The sequence below is a fragment of the Marmota marmota genome, unplaced genomic scaffold (genome assembly GCF_001458135.2).
Source record: "Marmota marmota marmota unplaced genomic scaffold, marMar, whole genome shotgun sequence".
NCBI classification, from domain to species: domain Eukaryota; kingdom Metazoa; phylum Chordata; class Mammalia; order Rodentia; family Sciuridae; genus Marmota; species Marmota marmota.
Window position 1 is genome coordinate 30,017,090 of NW_025999982.1, and position 11,853 is coordinate 30,028,942.

At 32.9% G+C, this 11,853-nt stretch overlaps 1 long non-coding RNA gene across 1 annotated transcript in view; it reads right to left on the reverse strand.

Moving 5' to 3' along the window:
* Positions 1-7,698, reverse strand: part of LOC125617499 — a 29,932-nt gene extending 22,234 nt beyond the window's left edge. Inside the window, exons 1-2 of the long non-coding RNA XR_007348547.1 lie at positions 7,564-7,698; positions 1,758-1,869 (exon numbers count right to left, since the gene is read on the reverse strand). This is a non-coding gene — a long non-coding RNA (uncharacterized LOC125617499). The remainder of the gene's footprint in view (positions 1-1,757; positions 1,870-7,563) is intronic.
* Positions 7,699-11,853: the final 4,155 nt, after the last annotated feature.

An 11,853-nucleotide genomic window follows, 5' to 3' on the forward strand; every position in this document is an offset into this window, starting at 1 on the left:
TTTATATATATATATATATATATATATATATATATATATATATATATATCAAGACATCATTTATATATGTATTACAGACAACATCATCTGATGATTCCTTATTAATGGCAAGTTATTATAAGATGACTGTGTCTACAGGTTAATTTATAGAACCATCTTTAGAGTTAGTCACTGAGTAAAGTTTTTGGAACTTGTTTTCTATGTTTCATTGACCTACAACAACTAGAGAAGGAACATCTTTAGAGTTAAATATAAAAAGGAACTGTGAAGATAAAGAACTTGTTAAAACTGAAACAAGTATTTGTATATGCTAATAAGCACTACTACATATTATATGTTACATACTGTCTTCCTTTTGAGAGCAAAGGAATTAAAGAGATTAAAAGTTATCTGAAAAGACACAATAAATAACTTAAGAACAAAAAAAATTAACAATAAATACTGATTTTTAAATTTATTTTTTATAGTGCTTAAGTCTTGAGAAGTTGAGTATGTTCATAAATAAATGTAAGGAGAGATAAAACTTCAACATATTTCAATATGTATACTAATTTGATTTCAAATAATAAAAGTGAATTTTGAAACAATAACTATTTTATTTTTAAAAATTTTATTTGTTCTTCTTAGTTATAGTTAGTAGAAGATATTTTGACATGGAATACATCTTATTCAAATTAGGATCCCAGTCTGTGTTTGTACATGATGTGTGGTGTATTTATATGTGTACATAGGAAAGTTAAGTCAGATTCATTTCTTTTAAAACTACACATAGGGGCTGGGGATATGGCTCAAGAGGTAGCATGCTCGCCTGGCATGCGTGCAGCCCGGGTTCCATCCTCAGCACCACATACAAACAAAGATGTTGTGTCCGCCGAAAACTAAAATATAAATATTAAAATTCTCTCTCTCTCTCTCTCTCTCTCTCTCTCTCTCTCTTAAAAAAACTACACACAATTTGATGATTGGTATGGCTTAAGATGAAATTAAATACTTTTGTACTACCACATCTAAAACATCACTTACTGTAGATTCTACATGTAAAGAATTTATCTACAAGTGGATTAGAATACAGATTGGTTTCTTAGGGTTACTATATAGGTTAAAATAGTTTTTAACTATTTTAAGGTTTAACCTCTTCTAGGTTAAAATAGTTTTTACTATTTTAGTAACTTAAAATCTAAATTAAATTGGTTGAATCAAATGAGAAGATTTAGTTAGATTTTCTAACATGGGCTGTTACTGATGTAGGATACAGGGAACAATAAAGATAGACAAAATTGAAGCAAAAGGAAGAAAAAGGAGATCACAATTTCAGTCTGAAAGTTACCTGCTAAAGTCCCTTATACTTTTTCTCCCCAAGTAAGTTTCTCTTTCAGGCCTGCGACTCCCACCTTTTTGAGAAATCTACAAATCTTAAGCTTACTCTAAATCCCCACACAACTTTAAAATTAGTATAAATTTACTCATGACAATTGCCCTGTGCTATTATGTTTATTTTTAGAATAAGTTAAACAAAGGGAGTATGACATTTTAAGAAACCTATAAACCAGTGTATTTCCCCAAATGTTCCCTATTGATCAAATACGTGAGACCAGCTAGAACTTTTGTGTTCACAAGACAGATGTCTTCTCCACATACCTTCCCATGCCCACCTTTCACAAGGGTTATTTTGAAATTAATAGCCTGATACCCACAAAGGCACACCTCACTCTTGAGATAGCCTGCATTCCCCCCTTGAATGTGTACTCCTCACTTACCTGAACGAATCTCTGCTTGTGCCTTTAACATGCCTTGAAATCAATTCCTGTGACGTATGTCAAGAGTCCATCATCCTGAGCTGCCTCTTTCTGCGACCTCCACAAACCCCCTCTGGTTTAAAAAAAAAAAAGTTAAAATATTAAGTAAGATTTTTAAACTATCATATCAGTCAGTAGCTAGGGTTTTAGTGAAGGTGTTAAGGAAGTAAAGAAGCATACAAACAAATAAGGAAAAATAGAGCACCTCAGTTAAAGAACACTGCATGTTTCAAAAGTCCTGAGGGCGACTTGCTTCTGCTTTGCCTGTTGCAGGAGTAGAATAGCTGCACTTGAGGAACAAAGGAAGCATAGAGAGGAATGAAGACAGGGTCACGGCACAGGACCAGGTCACACTGTAGAAGTGGCTTCTACTCTGTGTGGGATGGGAGCCCATGTGTTACACTGGGACTTACATATCAAAGTACACTTTTTCCATTAGGGAAGAATAAAATATGAAGGCATAAGAGTGGAAGTGGAAGGAATTGCAATAATTCAATATATGGCCACAACAGGCTCTTAAGTGACAGTGATAGAAGTAGTTAAGATGTGGTCACATTGTGGATAGAGTTTAAAGCTAATGCCAAGAAAATTCAGGGACTTGGAATGTGTGAAGTTCATTGCTTATGAAATAATAACTTTAAGACTGAAAATCTATTCATTACAGGTTCTTGACACCAACTTTTATAAGCAGCTTTTACAGTTCCCCTTAATATGAAATGATTGTTGTGATTCAATAATTGAGAAAGAGAGCTTCAGTTCTACATGATAGCTGCTCCCCAAAACTAAAAAAAGGAAGATAATCCATAAGAGGGTTACAACAATAATCAGAAGAAAATTAGACAAAATAAACTGAAAACCGGGATATACAAAGTATTAGTTTAAAACTAGTTATTAAGATACATAATTTTCTACAATTTCTCTTTTTCTACATAATTTTACTGTGTTAGCCTTCCACTAAGATCTCCCCATATTCCTTCTGGGAAATATATACTGATACTTAGTTCTTGAATTTTCTTTACTTAATTAGTTTTCTCTTTTTTATGGTTTTTTTTTTTTTATTTTTTTTATTTATTTTTTTTTTATTTTTTATTGTGGGTTGTTCAAAACATTACAAATTTCTTGACATATCATATTCGACACTTTGATTCAAGTGGGTTATGAACTCCCACCTTCACCCCATACACAGATTGCAGAATCACATCAGTTACACATCCATTGATTTACAAATTGCCATCCTAGTGTCTGTTGTGCTACCTGCTTTACCTATTAGACAAATTCTATTTTTAAATTCCTCTCCCATAATTTTCTTTCATAAGTGGTTCAGAGAGCAGCATTTATTTGTCTATTCAATACTTGAAAATATCCCTTTGTTACTGAGTTAGTTGTAGTTTGACATCTAAGAAAATTAATACAATGTTAAACCTTAAACAATATTTCCCAATAAATTCTAATTATACAATAATATATCTAAGGTCACTTCCATATTAATATGATTTTTTAACATCAAGGGCCTAAATTTTTATTTCCTATCACCACTTAAGTGGCAGGAAAAAATTAACAAACCTTAACCTTGAAAGAAAAGCATTTTGATAGTGTACTGGACACCACAGTGTTGATTAAGCCACTCTGATGCAGAGAACATTTCAGAGGCTTCTAAAGTCCTCAGAGATACTTCATTGTCCTGTGTCCTAATTGCCTTAGGATACCCATAGGCCCTTTTCTTCCACACTGTACTAGTACCCACTTAATCTTATAGCTGTGTGCTTAGTTGTCTGCTTCATAGATTTCTCAGGAACTGTTCTGAGTTCACTTTGTCTTGTATGCATCTGCTTTAATGGTGATTCAATGAAAGTTTGCTAAATGTTCAGAGGAACAAAGAAGGAAATGGGGTATCAAGGCACCATAAATTGCACCCAAGAAGGATTCACACAGTGACAAATTTCCCAAGTTACCTCGTCCACCTATGGGCTTTCCTACCTGTTAGCCCCTTCATGTGACTTTTATTCTTTTATCAGTAATCCTAAATAATTAAGAGTACTTTATGTGCTCAGATAATGCCACATAAACTCTGGAGGATTCAGTAAAGAACTCAGTTAGGTGCCTTTGTATCAGTAAGATTTTTACCACCTTAAAAAAAATACCCAAGATAAAAAATTTATAAAGAGAGATGGTTTATTTTGGATTGTAGATTTGAAAGTTCTAAGTCCATGATCAGTTGGTTCCATTGCTGTGAGCCTGTGGTAGGCAGCACATTGTGGCAGAATTGTGGCATAGGGCCTTGTGGTGGATAAAACTGCCCATCTCACAGCAGGAAAAAGAGAGAAATTAGTCTTGTGGTCTCCTGGGAAGACAAGCCCCAAGAACCAAAGGAACTCTCACAAGGCCCCACCTCTCAAAATTTCCCTCCTAGAGACAAAGCTTTTAATATGTGAGCATGTGAGAGATGTTGAAGATACAAACTAGAGCAATCGCCATGTGTATATATTGTGTAATAATTTTCAAACGTATGATAAAGTAATTTTATTATTAACCACCAAAAGCTTATTTTAACATGTAAATAGTCTGATCCCCTAAAGAGACTGCAGAAACTTTGAAAGGCATAATCAACAGGAAAATCCTAAAGATTATACAGTTTTATACAAAGAACAAAGAAAGGCTGATAATCTTCTTTGGGACCAGACTCTCAAAACCAAGCATGTGGCCAGTCTTTACAAGTGGACTGTTTCTACAATATGATTTTAAATAATTAAAATAACCACAGAAAACTTATTTATTAGGAAAACCTGATTTTTTTTGTGTGTGTGGTCTTCGTGTCACTGTCACCAAGGCATAATTTCAAATGTAGAAAGATGAGAAGACTGTGAAACACTGCAGGCTTTGCCCAGACAATTCAAAAACCACATTTCAAATCATACTATTTTCATCAAAACTTAATGACAGAAAAGTATCGGGACTTACTTATCTGTCTTTAGCCATTCTCAATTCTCATGTTTTTAAATGTATTATCTTGTCTGTTTTTGTGCTTTTTAGAAAGTATAGAACCAGTGGGAATCAAGTTACTAAATAATGTTCTGAAATGATGCTGTGCATGAAAAACCTACAATTTGGTTCACTTAGATTTCTTAACAATAAATATATGAAGGAGCCTGGGGGGTAAAGAAATTGAGAAAGTAAATGAGGAAAAAAAAAACCCCAAAAAACTGCAAAGAAAGGGCAGAAAATAAAATAATGTAATTGGGAGAAAATAACTGACCCAAGACAAAGAGATAAATACTCTGAAAGAAAATGTCTATGTCTGAGTCATCTGCAATAAAATCTATGGACTATATAGATGATGTGCATCACCAAGGAGAGATTTCAGGAAGTGTAAAAGACAAAAAGTAATTAGTTTTCAAGATTTCTGCACCTGGATTTGGATTTCTAGCTGAAAGTAAACATAATTTCGAGGTTGACATTTCCCAAACTTGAAAGTGGTGTCATCTGAGTTTGTGTTTTTAAAATCACAAAGAAACACAGAATTACTCCTTTTAAAGGAACACTGCATTTCTAAATCAGCTGAGTAAATAAAGGCTATTTAAAGATATATGATTCCTTGAGTTTGAGTGCTCTTGTTTTTCACATGTTCTGGGATAGTCTGCTGTTATGCAGAAGGTTTCCTTTAGAAGAGAAAAATGCATTTTATTATCTCTGAATCTGCTTACTTTATTGTTATTATTTCACTTGTATAGTTAACTAAGATAAAAATGTGCATTTACCATATTCTAACTCCTTAAAAAATTATTTTGAGAATTTATGTCCTAACAGTAAATGGAATGGTGGTATGAGAAATATAGTGGGGGAAACAAACAAACAAACAAAAAAATCATTTTCTGTTCTTTATAGACTGTATCAGAATCATTTAAAAATATAGAGAGTTTTGATGTTACTATAGAAAGCTCAAACTGCTTTGATTTAAACTGTGACCATGAAGAAAAAGTCAGAATTCATAATCCATGGGGCCAATGCACATACAGGCTAATCACATTCAGTACTTTTGAGGTCAGGATTCATATCTGAGTCTGAATCAATATTAATATTCCTTCTTGGCACTGGGTAGATGAAAAATGTTTTCTGCAAAAAGGAACAGCTTCTATTACTTTTATTAAATAGTAGTTAGTTGCCTGCACTTTCCTTGGATTTAAAAAGATAGTGTAGAAATGACTGTGCTTATAGTTTCATAGTGTGTAAGAAGTGCTTTTGAGAAAATATATTTTAACTTTATGGGATTCTATGACTTCACAATAATAGTATTTTCACTCACTTCAACATACTTCTTTCTTAGAAATCTAAAAGTGTTAAACTACCCTATCTTTCTGGTCTACATAACAATCCCATTAGGTCCAAATAGATTGTGATTTGATAAATCTTGGGAAAACCTACTTCACAAGAAGCATCCTTATTATTCTCCAAGGTAAGAACTGATTCAATTCTCAACCAGCCTCCTTTTTGAATGTCGGTCCCATGAGTCATTTTTTCTAAACATAAATTCAGAAATAGGGCTTCTTTTTGAATTCACATAGACCACCCCATGCACATTCCCCTACTGCATAAAGGTTATGGAGTCCTGGGACAGGTGGGATAAGTTCTACAGTGCTCTGTTCTGCCAGTTTCGATATTCTCTTCCGCAATTCATGCATCAGAATTTTTTAGCTCTATTTTTGCCAATTAGAGAGAAAACAAAGAAAGGAATAAATATCAGATAATTATTTTTTCTTCTGCCCTCTAGAGCTATAGATAATTTTCAGCTGAGATCATTCAGAGCATTAAAAATCATTCAGTGCATTTTTTAAAAAATCTAAGAAGCATACTAGAACAATTACATATTTCTTCTTCTTCTTCAAGCATTATGATATCTTAGTTTCACTGTAAAAACTCTACAGTTATTATCTGTAAGAAAGCATGACTTATTTACATATTATTTATGTTGCCAAGAATATTCACAATTGCCACTCACTTCACCCTACAGCATACAAAATAGCTAGCTGGTCCTTATAAGACACTTGACTTAGCTGCTATCTCCAAGAGTATTTAAAGAAGTTATCATTATTTCACTAATAAGCAAAACCCAGAGAGGTGAATTATAGATCTGAATAGCACGAACTAGCAAAATTCAAATGTGACTTGTGAAAGATTTACTTTTTCAAGACATGAGGTGAAATTTTACTTTTTCTTTCTAAAAATACTAACAAAATGGTAGGAGGTTGTATGATTATTAGAAACTTGTAGCACCAAATTTTGTATTTGGTTTTTAGATACTTTAAGCAACATATTAAATTCCAAAAGGGGGGTGAGGAACCAAGCATGCAATTTTTAGCCTCCTAGTAAAACTTTGATAATTTATTAGTTAAAGAGCTGTATAGCCAAGCAATCTTGTATCATTTGTTTTCCACTTTCTTTTGCCCTCAGGAAAAGTTCATAACCAGAAGAGAAAAATCAGACATCCTTTGAGTTATTCTATCCTACTGCTTGTGGCTGAATTTTGGTCATATTTTGTCTTTGTTGCTATGGTTTTAAGTTCTACCTCTTGCCCTAGTTGTCTGATTTTCAAACAGGAGCATAACAATAGATTCCTATTGTTCAAAGTGACATGATGCCTTATTGATGAATTTACTAATTTACTACTTCTTTTAATTGTCACATGAATAAAATGAATATGGACCTCAGGATAAGTTCCTAACCATAGAAACTGAATTCAAAATCCTGAAAGAAAACATTTGGGGCAACGTACCTGGGAATTACGCCAGATATGCTTCTCAGCATATATATTTTCTTTCAGGTTTGTTGTGTAATGCAACAGCAGAAACAAACTGAGTAAGTCTATTTAATACAGCCTCTGAAAGCTCTGTCTCCCTATTATTGAAGACAAGAGCTGTCAGGAAACAAACACTGAAAAGATGCATGCTGCTCTCTGCTCAGTGATGTAAGTAGAACAATCTTGGACAGAGGGGCCAATACCAGACAATGGAACAGCTAGCACAGAGTGGTGAGGCAATTAATTTCTCAGATGCTAATTCAATGTCACAAAGAAGAAAGGAAGGAAAACAATGGAGCTACAGCAATCTTGTAAACATTATGTAGATGATGGATTAATAAAAAGGACAAAAAGGAAAAGGAGAAATATATTTTCAATTCACCTCATGCTACTTGTGATTGGAAATAGCATACCAATACAAAATCGTTTTTATTGTTATTATTTTTTTTTTACATTTTGTAATGGAAGAAAACATTGATGTTTCTATCCAAATCAATCATTTGTTTTTTTCCATGCAACATTCTTGGATAAAAAACATATTGAAAGAATAGAGATCCTTTGAGATTTATATTTCCTTACAAGCTAAATCAGTAGTTATTTAAATGTATCTAATTCACTGTTTGTTTGTTTATTTGTTTGTTTTAAAAGGGCAAATTACATCACAAAGCAAGTCCCCTGCAGTTTGTCTCTGAAGGTAGTGATTTGGGAAAAGGTATTTCCTCTTCCAGCTAAACCTCTTTGCAGCACAGAGAAGCAGAGTCCGCATGATCTGAAGTTACCTCTCAGGACCCTGTTACCATCCACATTTTAGAGAGTTGTCTAAATAACTGATGTTTTCTTTCATTTCAAAATAAAAAGCAACTATTTCCATATTCTAAAGTAAAACTTCAAATTGTCTTAAGTGCACAGCAGATAGCCTGAAGAGTAACCCAAGTCCCTTGGACTCAAATCAGCTGCTCATGCCCTGAGTGTTGTCATGTTCAAATTCCACTGCCACACTACCAAAAGAGTAAAGAGTGGAAGGATAATTAGAATTACTACCTCTAGAATTAATGATATAGATCTGTCTCATGTCAGTAAAACAAGACGGTGACAGCAGATAAAGAAACATTTGAAAGAGGGGAAACACACAGTCCAATAAATACCATCCTTACTAGATTCAAGGAAAGGCTCCTCAGCCCACACAAATTGAATTTACATACCCCACATTGATTAAGGTTCTTCCTTTTCTCTTCCTCCAATTTTTATTAATGTTCCCTGTAAAAACAGGCTGTGGCATCTGAAATCCAAGCTGTTCTATGTATAAATCTCATGAGCATAACAAGTAGGGGAAGCAGAGAGGCAGGAATTCATATTCTTTCTTTATAGCAATTTCATACTCAAAAAAGATCTTTTTTTATTAGTCTTTCTGGGACCATGCGGTGACAACAATCATTCAAACATTAGCTACATCAGATTAGAAGCCAATTATCTCATTTAAAGAGCCACAAAATGTCATAATATTTTGAAGTTTATTTAGCGAATTATTTTTTGTAGTTATTTTGCACAGATGCTGTATGTGTCCTTTTGGAATACAGAAGGTGACTGACAAGTTTGTGAACTACACAGCTACCATTATTAATGTCTCCATTGCTAATGAGGTCAAATTTCTTCCTGGGTTATGCATCAGGCAAAAAGAGTAAAAAGGTGATGCACTATTAGACCATTCATTTCAAATTTTATAAACAATGTATTGCATAATGTAGCCTAAATGCAAACAATCTGTCAAAATTTACATCATCTTGAGGCCATGCTCTTCAACTACTGATTGCATTGTTAAATGGAGATTAGCTTTAGAGTGATATTGATGATGATGATGTGTGTGTACATTTGTGATACAGAAATCAATATAGGGCCTTGTTCATCCATGCTAGGCAAGTTCTCTACCACTTGAGCTATAGTACCATCTTCAAAGGACTTTGTTTATTTTGGTGAAAATGGGAATGGAACCCAGGCATGCTCTACCACTGAACTACATCATAGCCCTATCTATATAACTTTATTTTTCAAAATTTTAAGAATGTCTTATTAAATTGCCAGACTGGCCTTAAATTTGTGCATCTCCCGACTCAGATTTCCTAGTTAATGGGATTACAAGCATACCCCATTACTCCAGACCCTAAAGATGTTTTTTAAAGCATGCAAATAAAAAGTGATCAAGAGTTTCTATTTGCAATGAATAGATTGATAGGAGCTAATACTATTGTCATATGACAGAAAAATGTGCTTAAATAAAATTATTTAATATCCTTTATCAGGTGTAAAGTAGAAGAAAATATATAATTGACTATATACGTGTGATGTTTGTTTCAGTTGTTTTAGGAGTATAGATCACACAATGCTTAGAGTTACTTTTAACACACCTAGAGACACATATTGTTATTTCACTATATTTTAACGTCATATTAATTCCCACCTCAGGAAAGTAAAACATTTCAGCATTGGCTTCATGCATCATCACTCTGAAAAGGCATTTATTAAAATATCCAGTCATGTTTATCTTAAGAATTTGTTTGCAATAAAATGTGCTTCTTTCTGACAAGTAGTCACTTTGTGAAGAGCTGTTAATTAAAATGATCATAAAAGATCTGAATGCTGTTAGAAGAAACATAACAGGTGAAAGCATTTTTCTTTAAGCATTGTATCTTGATCTCTTCATTCTTTTTAGTACTTCTAGCTCCATTATTTTAACCATATGTCTCCACAATCAACTTGAACTTATGTACTTTTTAGACATTTATTCCCAAAATAGTTGGCATTTATTTAATATCTACTTTAATAATATGTTATCACAGTTAAATGTTGTTTTTGCATCTTATTAATTGATAACTTTATAATTTAAAATGAAATCATTCAAATAGAAATTATTGTTATGGAAATTAGAATAATACCATAGGTATTATGGTTTGCATGAGAGGTGTCCCCCAAAAACTAACATGTGAGACAAAGAAAGAGGGTTCAGAGGGGAAATGACTGGGCTTCTCGAACCTTTAATCCAATCAGTGAATTGCTCACCTGATGAGATTAACTGGGTAGTAATTGAAGGCAGGTGGGGCATTGGGGGTGTGGCTTTGGGGTATATATATATTTGTAACTGGCAAGTGAAGCTCTCTCTCTCTCTCTCTCTCAGCTTTCTGATCATCATGTGAGCTGCTTCCCTCTGCCACACTCTTCCTCTATGATGTTCAGCCTTGAGCCTCAAGAAATGGTGTCTGATGTCTATGGATTGAGATCTCTGAAACTGTGAGCCTCCAAATAAACTTTTCCTTCTTAAAATTGTGCTGGTTGGATCCTATAGTCACAGCAACAAAAAAGCTGACTAAAACAATAAGTTAAATGATATTACCAAATACTCATGGAATATATTAAAACTTAAAATTAGTCTGAATAATCTGTTTTATAAAGCATATTGACCCAACATCATTTATAAAAAATTTATTTTAAATTTTTAAAAATATATGAATGTGGTTTTCTTTTTTTCCTGTTTTCCAAGTAACAGTAACTGTCTTTGTATAAAGTAGTGGAATTTATGAGATAATTCAAAAATATTTTTTGTTATCTTGATGGAGAAAATTTGCAACTACAGTTAAATATGCATTATAAATTGTGTTTGGTATTATATAGCATCAACCAAATAGTGGTTGTGTTAGTGAGACAGGGATAAAATATATCCTTTCTGTGTAATTAATTATCTTTAAAAGTAAACTAATATTATATAACTAGTTACCTAAATGTCTGTTTTATAGAGCATTTGTGTATGTATTTCCTCATTCTTAACGTGCTGAAAATGTAAAATACACATCCCTATAAATCCATTTTATAAAACACTTTCATCACCAAACAGTAGATTTGAAGTCAAGGAAGTATATGAATTTTAGTTATTTTTAAAATTGAATATAATTTTTATAATTCCAATCATAATTTGGTCATTTATATATTTTTATATTTTGAGAATATTCTAGGAATGGATTTAAGGTAACTAAAGAAAAAAGCATATTTCTTTTCATGATTATTTTAAACAATGGAAATATATAGACAGACATAAATCATTATACTCTTATTAAAAAAAAAGTGAAAAAATAGATAGGTTACAAACCAAAAAATAAGCATGGATGCTCTAGCAAATACTTAAGTGTCCATCAAACATTAACTTGGGTCATCTCAGAACCAGGGATGGTATTATCTGTGCAATAAACTAACTAGGGAGAAATGCCAGAAAACGAAAAC